At 37.2% G+C, this 18,528-nt stretch overlaps 1 protein-coding gene and 1 pseudogene across 2 annotated transcripts in view; both read right to left on the bottom strand.

Moving 5' to 3' along the window:
* Shroom4 (shroom family member 4) overlaps nucleotides 1–18,528 on the bottom strand; it is a 273,979-nt gene that overhangs the window by 166,165 nt on the left and 89,286 nt on the right. The window lies entirely within an intron of this gene.
* The window catches only part of LOC147824378 (interleukin enhancer-binding factor 3 pseudogene), a 33,147-nt pseudogene that overhangs the window by 10,008 nt on the left and 4,611 nt on the right, over nucleotides 1–18,528 (bottom strand).

Below are 18,528 nucleotides of genomic sequence, written 5' to 3'. Positions count from 1 at the left end.
CTTTTTATTTTCCCTTCTCCTTGCCCACTCACCCTCAATGTCTTGGATCTCTTCCTGTTTCCAAAAGATCTACCTTCCTGTTTCCTTCTATGAGACCGTTATTTTGCTCTTTATATACACTTTGTCTTGCTTAAATGAGAAATATCATATAATATTTAACCTTGTGTGTCTAATGTCTTTCAGTTAATATTATATTTGCTAGGAGTATCCATTTTCCTCAAAATGTCTCAAATGTATCCTTCTTTATATCTAAGATTTCTCAAAGAACTAAACTGAGAAATTCCAGTTGACCCAGCTATTCCTCTTCTAGGTATCTTCCCCAAAGAGCTAAAGACATCATATTATAGCAATGCATGCATATCAATGTTTATAGCAGCACAATTCATAATAGTCAAATGCTGGAATCAGCCTGTATGTCAGTCAACAGAAAAATGGATAAAGATAGCTATCTTTTAAAATTAATGGAAAAATAGGTGTTTGCATGACAAAGAGAACTTTAAAAAATTCATGACCAGAAAGCTATCATTACAAAAGATTCAAAGGATATCTTAGAAAGAGACAATGATGAAACAATGCCAAAAAGCTTAATATAATGAATACACCAGGCATTGTGAGTGGTTAAGTAGGAGGGAAAAAGAAGAGAATCAGCTACAGGAAAATAATTCAATGACAAGAATTAATCCATCCTTTCAGTAATAACTCTGAATGTGAATGGTCTCAATTCCCCAATCAAAAGACATATCCTAGCATAATGGATCAGAAAACAGAACCCAGGAGAATATGCCACAAAAGAAACATATTTAACCCCAAAAGACATTCATACAAAAATCAAAGGATAGAAAACAATATTCCATGGAACTGCAACCCAAAAATAAGCAGGAATGGCTGTCCTATTTTCAGACAAACTTAACTTCAGGTCAAAACTGATCAGAAGAGGCAAAGAGGGTCACACTATATATTGGTAAAAGAAATAATTCAACAGTAACAAATAATATTTATAAACATATATGTACTGAATGCCAGCACACCCAACTTCATAAAACAAATACTATTGGATATAAAATATCAGATAAATATCAACAATTATACTGGAGGATCTCAATACCAATTGTCACAAATAGATAAACTAGACAAAATAGCAACAAATATCAGAACTGAACCAAAGTTTTGAACAAATGGACTTAACCATTTAACAGTTCACCCTGAATGTTACTCAGGCAGAACGTTTATTTGCATACTGACTATCCTGAGCATCGCTCAGGCAGGTGTCATTTCAACCAGTTGGTTCTTGTATTGAATAAATTTGACAAAATTGTCATTTTTACATTTCATTATATTATCTTATAAAAATTAAAGAAAAATGCAATTTTTGCTCATCCTGTATTTAAATAATTGCCTTCTGCCAGCCCTGCCCTGCTGTGGATTGATTCTCCTCTCTGATGCCCCTCTCCTATGCCACCCTACCTTGGATCCGGCTGACTATGGACTGAAACCTTTACAAATTGTGAGCCAGAATAAAGTTTTCCTCCTTTAACTTTGAGTGTCAAGCATTTTGTCTCAGCAGTAGCTCAGACAGGAGTTAAGTGGCAACACAGCTTTAATGAGCTAAGAATATGATAAGGGATGGTAAAGTTATAATTATAACAATGAATTGTTGACTTTATAACATTAATAGTTGTACTATGATGTGTATAATGATAACACCATAAAAAGAGAGTATTATGGTTTGGATAAAAAATGTTACCTAAAAGGCTCAAATGTTTAGAGGTTGGTCCTTTGGGATGTGATTAGATCATGAAATGCTAACCTCATCAGTTGATTAATCCACTGATGAGTTCATAGCTGAATGTGCTGTTGTGGGGGAGTTCCGCTTGGAGGAGGTGTGTAACTGGGGACTCACCTGGAAGGGAGTATTCCTATCCCCATCCCTTCCTCCCTCTCTATGCTTCTGGACACTGCCATAGGTTGAACAATTTTCCTCTGGCATGTCTTCAGCTGACCATGGACTAAAACCTCTGAAACCATGAGACAAACCCTTTTTCTTTAAACTGCATTTGTCAGGTATTTTTCCCAGTGACAGAAATCTAACCAATTCCAGGAGTTGGAGGATAAAATAAAGCTGTAGAAGAGTAACATTTCTGTATGTTCCTAGAATTCTGCTAGTGTAAATTTAAACCAGATGCCTATAAATTAAGATGTATTTGGGAAATCCAAGAGAAAACACTAAACTGTATTTTTAAAATAGTGAAAAATACTTGAATAAAATTTAAATATTCCACTAGAAAATGTTTACTGAATGCAACAAACAGCAAAAAAGGGGAACAAGGAAGACATGAGGCATAAGAAAAACAAAAATATAGCTGCTGTATATCCAAGTATACCAACAATAATAAAGTGTAAATGTATTGAACAGTCCAATCAAAAGGCAGAGATTGTCAGAGCAGATAAAGAACAGGATATGTTGCCTAGAGAAGACACATTTTGACTCAAAGGCACAAATAGATTGAAAGTAAATAGCAACCACAGAAAAACTGGAGTGGTTATGTTAACATCAGAACAAACAGAATTTAAAACAGTACTTTAAAGCTTTAAAATATTACTAGGGTTAAAAACATACTTTACAATGATCAAGTGCTCAATTAAGCAGATAGATAAAGCAGTTGTAAGCATAAGCAGTCAAATAATAGGACACCAAAATATATGAAGCAAAAACTGACTGTTTCTCCTCTCTGACACCCCTCTGCCATGCCACTCTGCCTTCGAGCCAGCTGACTGTGGACTGAAACCTCTACAAACTGAGCCAAAATAAACTTTTCCTCCTATAACTTTATGTGTAGGCGTTCTTAAGGGAGAAACAGACAATTGCACAATAATAATTTGACACTTCAGTATTTCACTTTGAATAAAAAATAGTACATCTAGATCAACAAGGTAATAGAAGACTTGAACAAAACTATAAACCAACTAGATCTAACTGACAGCTACAGAATACTCCACCAACGGAAAAAACAGTATACATTCTTCTTAAATACTCATGGGATATTCTCTAGGCTAGACCATATTTTAGGTCATAAAGCAAACTTCAAAAAATGTAAAAGGTTAGAAATAATTCAACATCAGTCTTTCGAGCATAATGGAATGAAATTACAAATTAGTAACAGCAAAAATAGGGTAAACTCAAAAATATGTGAAAATTAAACAGCATACTCTTAAATAACCAATGGGTCAATGGAGAAATCAAAGAGATATCAGAAAATATTTTACAATGAGTAAAAACTAAAACAACATACTACAACTTATGAGATGCATATAAGGCGATACTTAGATGGGAATTTTTAAGCTGTAAATACCTATAGTAAGAAAAATGTAAAATCTCAAATTGATAACTTAATCTTCCTCAAGATATCAAAAAAGAACAAAGTAAACCCAAAGCACACAAAAGAAAGGAAAAAATAACTACTAGATGCAACAATAAAAATTAATGCAATACAAAAGAAAAGATCCGTGAAACCAAAAGCTGCTTCTTTGAAAGATCACAAAACTGACAAACTTTTAGTTAAACCAAAGAAGAGAATGAAAACTTATTACTATGGTTGATGTAACAATATTATTATTGAGCATAGAGGAGGCTTCCCAGCCACCATAGCACCACTCCCAGCACAGAGGTGAGCTGCACCAGCGCCAGCATCACACACACACACACACACACACACACACACACACACAGCCCGCAACACACCCTACACACCCCCACCAAGTCGAAATGAGAAGACATTTAAACAAATCTCAAAACCAGACTTCCAGATCACCTACAGCAACCCCAAAGGGAAAGGAGATGCAACACTGATACTCAAACACCTGAACTCCCTGAAATGGCAAAGAAAGAGGATCTGGAAGAAATGAAATCAGAAATAATTCCACAGATAACAGCAGAGATTGTGCTCATAGTGCAAGACATGATTAATATATCCAGAGAGGAGCTGAGGACCATTATGGAATCCCAACATAGGAAACAAATGGAATCCATAAAACAGATGCAAACAGATTACCAGGAGATTAAAACTCCACTGAAAGTCTACACAGCAGAATGAGCCAATGTGAGGACAGAATTTCAGATATAGAAGATAAGATTGCAACTAGTGAATAGGAAAAGGAAAATTGTTTTAAAATTGTAAGGGATGACGAGAAATCAATCCAGCAGCTGATAGATGATGGAAAGAAAAATAACATAAGACTGATCAGAGTCAACGAAGAAAGAGGAGAGAGTTCAGATAGCATAAAAAGACTGTTCACAGAAGTGATGGCAGAAAGCTTCCCAAGCAGGGGAAAACAACTTGACACACAGATAAGTGAGGCATAGAGGACTCCAAATAGCCTTGATAAAAAAAATTCTACACATAGGCATATAATTGTTAAGATTCCAGAAATGCAACAGAAGAACAAAGTTCTATAAGGAGTTAGAGAAAAGAAACAAATCACATACAAAGGAAAGCCCATCAGAATCACAGCACACTTCTCAACACAAACCTTCAAGGCAGGAAGAGCTTGGGTGATGTATTTGAAGCCCTAAAGGAAAACAACCTCCAACCCAGACTGATGTACCCTGCAAAGCTATCTTTCAGAATTGATGGAGAAATAGACACTTTCATGACAAAGAGCACCTAAGGAACTTCATGAATACCAAACCAGAACTGGAAAATTATTAGGCAATAACCTAGGAAAAGACAATGAGGATCACAGCCCCAGGAAACACAGGAGAATGAATCTGTCAGGTGCGACAAGAAATTAAATGCAAAGGGGGAGAATCCAACAAAAATAAAAAGTCATGACAATGATAAGTCAATATGTATCAGTTATAACCATCAATGTTAATGGTCTCAACTCAATAATCAAAAGAAATAGACTGGCAGAATGGGTCAAGGAGCAAGACCCAACAATGTGCTGCATATGAGAAACACACTTAAATCAAAAAGAAACTCATAGAATGAAAGTTAAAGGGTGGAAAACAATACTCCACACGACAGGAAACTGAAAAGAAGCAGGAGTAGCTATCCTCTTTGCAGATCAAGTGGATTTCAAACCAACACTGATTAAGAGAGACAAAGAAGGACACTACATTCTTGTAAAGGGAACTATCCAAGAGGAAGAGATGACAATCACATATATCTATGCACCAAAGACTAGTGTGCCCAACTATATGAAAGAAACACTAATAGACATGAAAAGTCATATATGCCCTAATACAATAATAGTGGGGGACCTCAATACCCCATTGTCACAAATAGATAGATCAACTAGACAAAAAATAAGCAATGAAATACTAGAACTCAATCAAACTCTTGAACAAATGAACTGAACAGGTGTTTACAGAGTGTTCCAAACCACAAAATCAGAATACACATTCTTTTCAGCTGCACACAGGTCATTCCCCAAAATAGACCACAAACTCACTCATAGAACGTGTTTATGTAACTGCAAAGGAACTGAAGTTATCCCCTGTATATTACCAGATCATAGTGCGATGAAATTGGAGATCAATAGCAAAAGAAACAGGAAAAATTTCATAAACACTCGGAAATTGAACAACACATTTCTGAATAAGCAATGGGTCACAGACGAAATTAAAGAAGAAATCAGACAGTTCCTTCAATTCAATGACAATGACAATACAACATATCAGAATCTATGGGACACAATGAAAGCAGTCTTATGAGGGAAATTCATAGCAGTGAATATGCATATTAGGAAAACAGAGCAAGCCCAATTAAACAACCTGATGCTGAACCTCAAGCTTCTAGAAAAAGAAGAGCAGGACAACCCCAAAGCTCATACAAGGGAGGAAATTATAAAGATCAGAGGAGAAATCAATGCAATGGAGACTAAGAGAACATTGCAAAAAATCAATGAAGCCAAGAGTTGGTTCTTTGAAAGAATCAACAAAATTGACAAACCCTTAGCCAATCTTATCAGAAAAAGGAAAGAAAAGGCCCAAATCCATGCAATTAGGAATGAAAAGGGTGAAATGACAACAGACCCAGCAGAAATCCAGAGGATCGTCAATACCTACTTGGAGAACCTGTACTTTCATAAAATGGAAAACACAGAAGAAATGGACAGATGCCTAGATAAATGCAAATGTTCAAAGTTAAATGAAGACAATATAGATATTCTAAACACTCCAATTCCAATCAATGAAATTGAAAATGTAATAAAATGCTGACAGGGGTGTGAGGAAAAAGGAACCCTTCTCCATTGTTGGTGGGAGTACAGCCTGGTGCAACCACTGTGGAAATCAATATGGAGATACCTCAAAGAACTAGGACTTGAAGTCTTGAGTTTGATTCCCAGTACAAAAAAAAATTAAAAGAAAAGATTAAGAATGAGACAAGAATATTTGCTCTTGACATGTCTATTCTACAATGCATTGGAGTTTTTATTCAACACAACTGGGCAAAAATGAAAAAAAGCAATCCATGATGCAAATGAAGCAGCAAAACTGCCTCTGTTCATTGATGATATTTGAAAATCCCAAGTAGTCCACAATCTACTAAAACTTAATAAAAGTGATAAGCAAAGTTGAAACATTCAAACTCAAGGTAGAAAATCAATTGTGCATCAATAAAATAGTAATGAGTAGGCCAAAAGTAAAATTAAGGGAAAAATGTATTTAGAATAGCATCAAAAAGAATAGAATCTTTAGAAATACATTTAACAAAAGAAGTACAAGATTTGCACAGAAAGTTACAACAAGATATTGAAAGAAATTGTAAATGGGAAGACATCTTATATTCATGGTCTGGAGGACATTATTATTATTCAAAGGTCAATACTTTCCAAATAGATTAACACATTCATGAAATTCTGATCAAAATTTCAATTGATTTTTATACAGAAATTGACAAGCTTTCCCCAAAATTGACAAAGTAATGGTAGGGATATAAAATAGTCAAAATAATCTTGGAAAAAAAGGAAATTTGTACACAAAGACTTTGCAATTTAAAAACTTGCTCTATGGGCCTCTGAAGTCATTGACAAAACATTCTGGCCTGCCGCTCCTGGCCCAGAGGAAAGGGATTCCAGGCCACCATCCCTCCTGCCGCTCCCGTCTCAGAGGTAGGGGCTTCTGAGCCGAAGTCCCACTGCTCCTGGTCCAGAGGAAGGGGCTTCCCAGGCACCATCCCTACTGCCACCACCAGCCCCTGTCCCAACCTCTCCCAGCTCAGAGGAGGTGAGCCGCGGGGGCACCAACAGCACCCTCCCCCGCAAACCCAGTCAAAATGAGAAGACACATAAACAAGTCTCAAAACCAGACTTCCAAATCACCTACAGCAACCCCAAAGAGAAATGAGATGGAACACTCTGATACTCAACCACCTGGACCCACTGAACTGGCAACAAAAGGGGATCTGGAAAAAATGAAATCAGAAATAATTTCTCAGATAACAGGAGAAATTGTGCTCCTAGTGCAAGATATGATTAATAAATCTAGAGAGGAGCTGAGGAACATGATGGAATCCCAACACAGGAAACAAATGGAATCCATAAAACAGATGCAAATAGATTTCCAGGACATGAAAAACTCCACTGAAAGTCTACACAGTAGAATGAGCTAATGTGAGGACAGAATTTCAGATATAGAAGATAAGATTGCAATTAATGACCAGGAAAAGAAAAATTGCTTCAAAATTATAAGGGAACACAAGAAATCAATCCAGTAGCTGCTAGACGATGCAAAGAAGAATAACATAAAACTGATTGGTGTCAATGAAGAAACAGGAGAGAGTACAGAATGACAAAAAAAAAAACTCTTCCCAGAAGTAATGGCAGAAAACTTCCCAAGCAGGGGAAAAGAACTTGACATACAGAAAAGTGAGGCATATAGGACTCCAAATAGCCTTGATCCAAAAAAATCTACACATAGGCATATAATTGTTAAGATTCCAGAAACTAAACAGAAGAACAAAGTTCCACAAGCAGTGAGAGAAAAGAAACAAATCACATACAAAGGAAAGCCCATCAGAATCACAGCAGACTTCTCAACACAAACCATCAAGGCAAGAAGAGCTTGGAGTGACATATTCCAAGCCCTAAAAGAAAACAGCCTCCAACCCAGACTGATGTACCCTGCAAAACTATCTTTCAAAATGGATGGAGAAATAAGACAGTTTCATGACAAAGAGCACCTTAGGAACTTCGTGAATACCAAACCAGCACTCCAAAGAATTTTACACAATATTCTAGGAAGAGACATTGAGGATCACAACCCCAGGAAGCAAAGCAGAATGAATCCATCTGGCATGACAAGAAATTCAATGTAAAGGGAGAGAACCCAACAAAAAGAAAAAGTCATGGCAATGACAAGTCAATACATTTCAGTTATAACCATCAACATTACTGGTCTCAATTCACCGATCAAAAGAAACAGACTGGCAGAATGGGTCAAGAAGCAAAATCCAACAATATGCTGCATACAAGAAACACACTTCATTCAAAAGGAAACTCATAGACTGAAAGTTAAAGGGTGGAAAACAATACTCCATTTGATGGGAACCCAGAAAAAAGCAGGAGTAACTAGCCTCTTTGCAGATCAAGTAGATTTCAAACCAACACTGATGAAGAGAGATGAAGAAGGACACTACATCCTTGTAAAGGGAACAATCCAAGAGGAAGAGATGACAATCACAAATATCTATGCACCAAACACTAGTGCACCCAACTATATAAAACAAATACTAACGGACATGAAAAGTCATATATGAACTAATACAATTGTAGTGGGGGACCTCAACACCCCACTGTCACAAATAGATAGATCAACTAGACAAAATGTAAGTAATGAAATACCAGAACTCTTTGGTATTTATACGTGTGTCCTATTTATTTCACTTAAGAGTATTGCCTCAATGTGCATCGACTTAGCTATAAATGTCTCTAATTTCTCATTTTTTATGGCTGAGTAGTACTCCATTTTATAAAAAAACCCACATTCTCATGATCCAGTCTCCAGTTGATGGGCATTTGGGCTGTTTCCAAGTTTTAACTATCACAAACTGTGCTGCTATGAACATGGGCACACATATATCACTGTGGTATGATTCTTTTAATTCTTTGGGGAAGATCCCCAGCAGTGGAATAGCAGGGTCAAATGGGACTTCCAGTCCTAGTTCTTTGAGGTATCTCCATACTGATTTCCACAGTGCTTGCACCAGTCGACACTCCCACCAGCAGTGGAGCAGGGTTCCTCTTTCCCCACAGCCCCGCCAGCATTTGTTATTGGTTGATTTCATGATAGCAGCCGTTCTTTCTGGAGTGAGGTGGAATCTCAGCATTGTTTTCATTTGCATCTCTTGAATGACCAGTGATGTTGAACATTTTTTCATGTATTTATTTGCTATTTCTACTTCTCTGTGTAAGAAATGTCTGTTCATTTCAGATGCCCATTTTCGGATTGGGTCTTTAAATTTGGGAGGTCTGATCTTTTTAAGTTCTTTATAGATTCAAGATAGTAGACCTTTGTCTGAGGAAAAGCAGGTGATGATATTTTCCCACATTGTGGGTTGTCTCTTCACACTGCTGGTGGTTTCTCTGGTGTGAGAAACTGAAAGTTTAAATAAGGGCTAAAATGTATAATAGGTAATGTGAAATAGGAAGAAAAGGGGCAAAAGGGAAGGAAGTGGGAGGGCTAGGGGAAAGGATAGAAGGGAATGGGATTAATATGAGAAAATGGAAAAATAGGAACAAAATCTTTGTAAATAGGGAGGAATGGAGGGGTTGAAGGGAGGGCTGGGCAAGGGTGAAAAATAAGAACCAAGAGAGATTATGTAAAGGTGCAAATTTCCAATGATGAATGTCATTATATTGTATACCTAAAATGTACCAATTATTAGAATGAATAATTGATAATGCAAAATAGGAAGAAAAGGTCCAAAGGGGTAAGAGTAGTGGGAGGGGCAGGGGAAAGGAAAGAAGGGAAAGGAAAAATGCTGAGAAATGGAAAAAATGGAAATAAAGTCTTTGTAAATAGGGAAGGGTAGAGGGGGTGAAGGGAGGGCTAGGAATGGGATAACATAAGAACCAAGATGCATTATGTAAAGGTACAATTCCCAATGAGAAATGTAATCGTGTTGTATACCTAAAATGTACCTATAAAATAATTTAACAACAACAACAAAAAAATACATTCTGGCCTCTGGACCTGAAAAAGTGGAAATAAGAACCCCTAATCTTCCCCACTACCACTCACAGTTGGGTGCATGTGTTCAGGGTGCAGTCTCCATATTAGGAGTGGGAGCTGGAAAGGCAATGAGAGCGCCCACTCTTTTTGGCCACATCCCCCAGAAAAACCCTACAACACAGAACTAGAAGGGGTAGAATAAAAGTCATTAGCAACTTGTTCATCTTGAAATGAAAGTAGAGCTCTACAACCAGTCGCTGGTAAGAAAGAGAGCCTCTTTCTTCTTGGCTTCTAAATATTTTGCAAAGAAAGCTGAGGGACAGGGCATGAATGGGAGTAGGTCTTGGCTCAAATGCGACAGTGCCAATTGTTTTTACCTATGTTCCATAGATTTTCTTAAACAAATGATTCTCAGTTTGTTGCATGAACTGAAACAAATCCAGAAATGTTAAATGGTTGTTTTTTATTATTTTCAGTGTTATGAGTTTAATGGTTGTTTCACTGATGAGGTCTCCTAAATTTCCTATGCCATAAGTTAGTCTGTTACAATTACTTATGTTAATTCAATAAATATTTAGCACACACCTACTATGCACCAAATGTTACATGTATTATGTATATTTTACAAATTGTTTTAAGTAACAAACTTATTAAGGTATGATTGATATACATATATATATATGTTTAAAGTATATAATTTTGTGACCTTGAATATATGTATGTTCCATCACCATAACCAAGATGGTGAACATACCTATTAGTCCCCCCCAAATTTCTATGTGACCTTTGAACTGCCTACCCACATCTTCCTGGCCCTTTCCAATAGGCAAACATGGGTAAGCTCTCTGTTACTATAGATTAGTTTCTGTAACTGTTTTTAATTTGCAAACCTACTTTGTAGTGAGATATATCTTTTATCAAGGATCATATCGCAATCAGATTTCTCTTTTGTGACCAGAATATTTTAGAGGTTTCCTTTTTGCCATTAATTCAAGATTCCTCAACAGAAAAAAAATTCCATTCATCACCTTCCCACAGTGGAAGCCAGCTCAGATTGCTGAATAGATAATTCTGGACATCTAAAACATTAACAACATTTCACTCTTATTTGGGTTGGCAAATCTGAGTCCTTGGATTTGAAGAGTTACAGGCCAAAGCATAAGAGGGACCAGTAGGGTTCTTTCCTCATAGTTGAGAAGGATTGAGAAATCCCCAGGAATCCTCTCACTATCTTTGCCTACATGCCACCAAGGGATTTAAGCAACCCAGTATTTTCCCATTGGCCTTTACGTGAATAATCATCAGAGTCTAAGGCGCTCTGCTGCCTAGTTTTACACAGACCAATTCCCAAACCATGCACATGCTATTTTCCTCTCACTCTTTAATGAGGAAATGACCTCTGCAGCTCCAAAGGGCTTAGCTGCTATCAAGTGGAACTGATCCTAACAGTAGTGATATATTGATTGCCTGCCATGTATCAAGCACTGGCCTAAGTGGTACAGAAGTGTTCATCTTGTTTTTAATACAAGTCTGTAAAGTTTGTATAATTTTCCCATTTGACATAAAAGAAAGCTGAGGTAAGGGAGGTCAAAGGACTTATTCCAGATCACACAGCTAGTGAACGGGAGAGGAAGAACTGAAACTCAGAAATGGATCTGAAACTACCCTCTCCCCACTCTACTATAATATCTGATTGCCAAGCTTAAACATTTCCTTCCACATCCCGAAATCCTCTATAAAAGAGAATTCTAGGTAGGCATGATGATGCACACCTGTAATCCTAGTACTAGGGAGGCTGAGGCAGGAGGATAACTGGGAGTTTGAGAGCTCCAGACCAGTTCTATGTAGTTGGACTATATAGTGAGTTCAAGGCTAGCCTGGACTACATAGCAAGACCCAGCTTCAAAAATCAAAAAGAGTAAAACAATAAAAATATTTAAAAAAGACAGAGAAGGAGGGAGAATTCCAACAGTATGGGCTTTCTGCAGTTTGTCACTAATGCTAAGTGGGTCCTTGTATTTTTATTGTTTTTTTGAAAATCTGTATCATCCTGTCAGATGAATTAAAGGCACCAGTTCACATAAATATCCTTCCTCATAAAGAATAAAAGAAATTATTATCCTAAAAATCTGCAAATGAATTCAGATTCGGGCTGTGATTTTGATTGTTTACATAACAATAAACCTCAAAAAAGTGATTATATCCCTGATATCTATGATTAGCACCTTGGGGTCTCATAATAGTTCAAAAACAATAGGTCTCCGAAATAGCTTCCATGTAATATAGAACTCTTAATTCAGTTATGTTATGTCAGAAACTGACAAAGATGCCCACTGAAACATTTTTACAAGGGCTACTTTACAAATTTGAGTCCAGTTTGCTATCCTCCACTTTGTGCTATATCTCATACAGGACTGACACTCTCTAAAGGGCTAAAAAGGTGTTAAATGCAATAGGGCTACAGTAATTGATTCCAGGCAGAATTGAAGTGCAAAGCAGTTACTGACTCTACTCAGTAGAGGGCAGTAGTGGGCAGGACAAGGCAGGCAAGAAGAGAAGAGCTGAGCATTACCTTCTATGGTACACCCTCTAAGCTCTCAGATACATTGCCTAATGCTTTATATTCTTTCATGAATACTGATGGTGACCTTTGAAGGAAGTATCTTTGGCAACATTTTAGCCTCAACAAGATTAAAGCTAATGCACACCTACTCATACACTCTCACAATTATGGTTACAAATCCCAGACTATACAGGAGAGCTAGGGAACCCTGGAGAGATGGAAAGTTCCAGAAGAAGAAACTGCTCAATGTACAAAAAAGAAAATAGGAAAAAAAGAAATAATTTTCAGGCCACTAGTTCTCTGTTGGTCTTTCCTCTGGATGAAAGGATTTGAGCCTCTTCATTGACGACCTGTCAGTCTCTACCTTAGATTACTTCCTATCTCAGTTCACAGCCTCTCTGCAAAGGTCTGTAACCTCTGTTCCTAAGAGAATGCTTGCAGAATCAAAATGATGTCCTGCCTTACAATAGTTACTCTCCTAAAAACAGCGCAGGAGACTTCCAAGGAGTGTGAAAGACTATTAATGTTACATTGCAGCTTGTGGTTTGCAGTCTATAGAAATATTCATTGACAGAACAAATGATTATTAGGCTCATTCCAGTTTTGTTTTTTTTTTTGGGGGGGGGGTGGTACCGGGGATCAAACTCAGGACCTCATGCTTGCAGGCAGGTGCAGTGCCACTAAGCTACATTCCTGGTCTCATTCCAATTGAAGTACCTTTCCTCATCACTTTACAGAGAAGTATGTAAAGCAATTCAGTATCCTCAGGAGCAAGGCCTAGCACTGAGCTGTCCATTACAACAGCCATCCACTATTTACATGTGAACACTGAACACTTAAATGTGACTAGTCCAAATTGAGATGTGGTTGTAAGTCTAATATACACACCAGATTTCAGATTTATATGAATTAAGAATGTAAACTATCTAATAACTTTTATATTGACAATGTGTTGAAATGTTATTTTTGATATATTAAATTAAATTAAATATTATAACAATATTTACCTCCCTGATTTTTCTTATTATTTTACATGACTATTTGAAAACTTAAAATAGTATGTATTTACCATTCATCATATTCCTTTTAGCCATTGTTGGCCTAGCACCTTACCTGGCCCACAGCTGACAATCTATACATGTTTATTGAATGAACAAAAGAATGACAAAGAGGCAAGACCCTTACCAGAGGTACCAAGGGATAGTTAGTTTAACCCTGTATTTAACCCAACCTCTTCCCATCTCCTGAGTTCCCAAGTCCAAAACTGAACTTGTATTGCTGAGACTCCTGACCTAAATCATTAAATCCCTCATACTAATAACAAGTGATTTTTTGTTTTTGTTTTTGCTTTGCTTTTTTTCAGTGCTGGGGACTGAGCACAGGACCTCATACATGCTAGGCAAATACTCCACCTCTGAACTCTAATCTTGGATTTTTGCTTTCTATTTTACTTTTTCTTTGAGATGCAGTCTCACTCTTTTGCCTAGGCTAGGATCAAACTCTGGCTCGAGTGATCCTCCTGTCTCAGCCTCAAGAGTAGCTGGGATTGCAGGTGTGTGCCACAGTGCCTAGAAGATTTGGCATTTTTGAAAGAGTAGTTTTGAAAGGAAAGGCTTGTCTTAGTTACTTTTCTTGTTGCTGAGACAAAATACCCAACACTCAAAGTTAAAGAGGAAAGGGTTTACTTAGCTCACAGTTTGTAGAAGTTTCAGTCCATAATAGGCTGGCTTCAAGGCAGGCTAGCACATGGCAGAGGGGTAACAGTTCATGGTGGCAGAAGACGCAAAAGCAACATGAAAGGGGGAGGGGCCCTCAGAAGCATCTTCCTGCCCCTTTTATCTTATGCAGATTGCTTAGGGCAGGTAACATTCACACCCTCAATCCTAATGCCCTTGAGCCTAGCATTGCACCATGAATCAGTTCCAGAAAAAGCCCCACCTATGACTGCATGAGGCTTTTGGGGGACATCAAGACACAAGTCATAACAGGCTGTATCCATATGACCCTATCTCAGATGATATAAAGGAAGAATTTTCTGGAGAGCATCTCAAGTACTAAAAGTGAAAAACTTTGAAATTTGGTGAAGAGAGATAAGACCGCTGCTTAGGATATGGCTCATCTTCTGAGACTAAATAAAATACTCCCAGTGCAGGAAACTTGCTGAAACAACTGAGAGTGAGCAAAGGTGAAATTACTTAACATCCCCTGGTAACTTCAAATTGTCAGGCATCATGATTATGGTGAACGGGGAAAATGGTATATTAAAATGTTTTTCATTTGATATTTCTGCAGAATAAGATTTCCCACACTCTTCAGAAAGTATAAAATGTCTGACATGTCATAAAGCTTGGCATTTAATATTCTCTGTATCAATGAACTGATAGTAACACAGAAAAGGAAGTAGTGTACTATAGGGGAATGACTATAGGATTTATATAGTTGAGGAAATCTGAGTTCAATTACTGATTTTTTTCTTCATGCTATTTAAGCTTTCTAGACAAATGAAGCTAATTAAGGACCTATTTTATAAAGTTATGAGGGTTTAATGGGTTAACACATATAAAACACTTATCTCTATACCTGGTACATAGTAAAAACTTAATAATTGGTGGCTATTCTACCCCAAAAGAGTGAAGGGTGCTTTCCAAAGCAGCATTACACATCTCATCACCCAAGTGACATCATTTGTCTTTACATAATTACTAAGGAGATAGTTAGTTGGGAAAAAGTGTGAGTAGCTGCCGTGTTACTCCCTCATGGATCTCTGAAAAACGGGGAGGAGGCTTAGTTTTAAGCAGTAGCCAGGCGTGGAAAAGAACCACAGGCCCAGAGGCAAAGAATCCTTCCATCCATCCATTCATCCATTCACTAGTTACTTATTGAGTATTGAAGACTGTTCTAGACAATAAGGATTTGACAATAAGCAAAATAGGAGTTTTATAGAATTTTATTTCTTTTTGTTTTTATAGAGTTTTATTTCCAGTTAAAATAAGTTATAAATATGTTTTCAAATGCTTGCTCCCATCATTTATATTCCCTGACCTGATTTGAAAACCATTATACTAGGACCAGAGACAACACTGACTCTTCAAGGAGACAATTCTAGGCCTCACCTGTAGCCTGTGAAGAATGCACTTTTCCATCAATCTCTGATATCCCACCTCCCAGAGTCAAGAACTTCTAGTCAATCTATGCAGTCCCTCCTTGGTCAAATCTATGAAAGTGCTTGAGGTTCTCTCCTCACACCATGCATTTGTCTACAATGTCTTCCTGCCTGGTGCTTACAGAGATTGCTGCAGTGTCTTCTACCATGTCAAATGTGCTATAAGTGATGTACTTATTCCAAACCCTCAGCAGGTGAAAAATACCAAGCACACTACTACTGGCAAAGTACATTCTCTGTCTCCACTGCTAGCTTTGCCCCAGGAGGTGCTATTGTGCAATGAAAGTTGCATAGGCTTTGTCAACAACATGATCAGAATTCAAATTCTATCAGTGCAGTACTGTAGCTTCAGACAGACCATTTAAACTCAGCCTTCATCTCCTCACCCGAGAAACAGGTGTCTCCCTCATAGGGTTATGGAAGGGCTACCTAGAGAACACAATGCCTTGCCCTACTAACTAGAGTTAGTATCCCAGTAGCATTATTTCTCTTCTTCCCAAATTCTTTCCAACCAAGTCTGCATAATATTTCAGAGACAGTGTGAAAGCCATTCTTGTTGGGATTGTGACTGAGAATTGTCTCAGAGTAGAGAGTTCACACTGGCTAGCTTACCAACTCTGTACTCAGTAGTATTGTGCTAATAATTCAAAACGAGTGGGGCACACCTGCAATCCCAGCACTTGGGAGGCTGAGGCAGAAGGAGTGCCATGAGTTCAAGGCCAGCCTGGGCTACATAGTGAGTTCAAGGCCAGCCTGGACTACATAGTATGACTCTGTATCAAAAAACAAACAAACAAACAAACAAACACTTACCATGGAAGTCTATCCACTATAGAAACCAGAAATAATACAAATTAGGCTTCAGTTATTGATTTCCTGGAGAGCTGATTTACCAGCCCAACACTGCCTTAAATCCGAAGACACATGGACAACTCAGAAACAAAGAGAAGGCAATTACATACTTGTCATTTTGAAATAAAGACCTATGAGCTAAGCAAAAACCACTATGAAATATAGCTATTCAATACTTTTTCACAGTTTTTTGTGGCATATTAAAATTTCTTGTTGCTCCCCAAATATGAATATCAATAGCATAAGCTACCACAAGTCTTATCACAGGGCCAAGTGCCCAGTGAGTGCTCAGGAAGCATCTGTTAAATACATAAATGAGCATAGTAGAAAGTATTGGCCACTTTTCGTCAAAAAAGCAGAAGTTTGAGAAAAATACTCAAGATTTGGAGGCGAAATGAACTTCAGGAGAAAAGAGCTTTCAGAGAGAGAGGAGGGAGCATAAGCCAGAATCCTGGGGGAGAAAGAAGCTCTAGAAAGATCAACAGCCACAAGTCACGAGAAAGGCAGAACACAGAGTCTAAATGAAGAGGTCCAGGGCAGGGAATAGGAGGGGCACATATAAGAAATTAACAAGTAGAGCAAGGTCCTTAAAAGGCAACAGAAATAGGAATTTTGAGAGATATAGTTTAACTGGGAAAGAACTTCATAATTTAATTTGTTTTGGTGTTACTACTTTTGAAATCATCAAAATTATTATTTTCTTAAACCACTGAATGCTAATAGCTTTATTTATATATAATTTACATATGACAAAATTCATTTATTTAAAGTATACAACATAATAAATTTTAGTATATTTCCAGAGTTGTACCATCATTACCACAATCTAATTTCAAAATCTGTAACTCATCCTAAAAAGAAATCTTGAGCCATTTAGAGTCAGTCCCCTTTCCCAATACCCAGTCCTAGGTAACTACTAATCACTTGCAGCCTCGCTAGATTTTTTTTTAACGTTTCATATAAGTGGAATCATATTGCACGTGGCCTTATGTATCTGGCTTCTTTTGCTAAGCATAATTTTTTTGAGCTTCATTCACACAGTAGCATATAACAGTGCTTCATTTCTTTTCGTTTTCAGCAACATTCTATTATATGGATATACAATATTTTATTTCCCCTTTCATCATCAGTTGACTGTTGAAGGATATTTGGGGTGTGACAGGTGTGACTCATGATGTTATGAACATTAATGTACATGTTTTTGTGTGGACACATACTTTTATTTCTCTTGGTTATATACGCAGGCCTGGAATTGCTCAGTCACATGGTAAGTCTAAGTTTATCATTTTGAGGAATTGCCAATATTTTCCAAAGAACTGCATCACTCAACAATGCATGAGAGAATTCTAATATTCCACATCCTCAAAAAAATTGCTATTTTGTGTCTTTTTACCTAGCTATTCCAGTGAATGAGAAATGTTAATTGAAGATGGTTCTGATTTTCATTTCCCCAACTACTAAGGAGTATCTATTTGTGTGCTTACTAGCTATCTATACATATTCTTTGGAGCAAGTTCTTCTTAAATTCTTATCCTGCTTCTTGAAGTATGATTTGTCTGTTTATATTTTCTCAATCCAAATACTTTATAAGATATATGATTTATAAGTATATTCTCCCAGGATTTGGGGTGATATTTCACTTTATTGTTTAAACTATAGTTCCATTTTACCATTTCCTTCTTATCATTTGTGCTTTGGTTATACTTTAGAAATTTTTGTGTAACCTAAGACCACAAACAGTACTCCTGTTTTCTTTTAAGAGTTTTAAAAATCGGG

Source organism: Heterocephalus glaber, unplaced genomic scaffold (assembly GCF_053883595.1).
Source record: "Heterocephalus glaber isolate CG9 unplaced genomic scaffold, H.glaber_assembly_v1.0 deba00001546, whole genome shotgun sequence".
Taxonomy (NCBI): Eukaryota; Metazoa; Chordata; class Mammalia; order Rodentia; family Bathyergidae; genus Heterocephalus; species Heterocephalus glaber.
The sequence above is the reverse complement of the archived record's forward strand: the minus strand, read 5'-3'. Positions and strand labels throughout refer to the sequence as shown.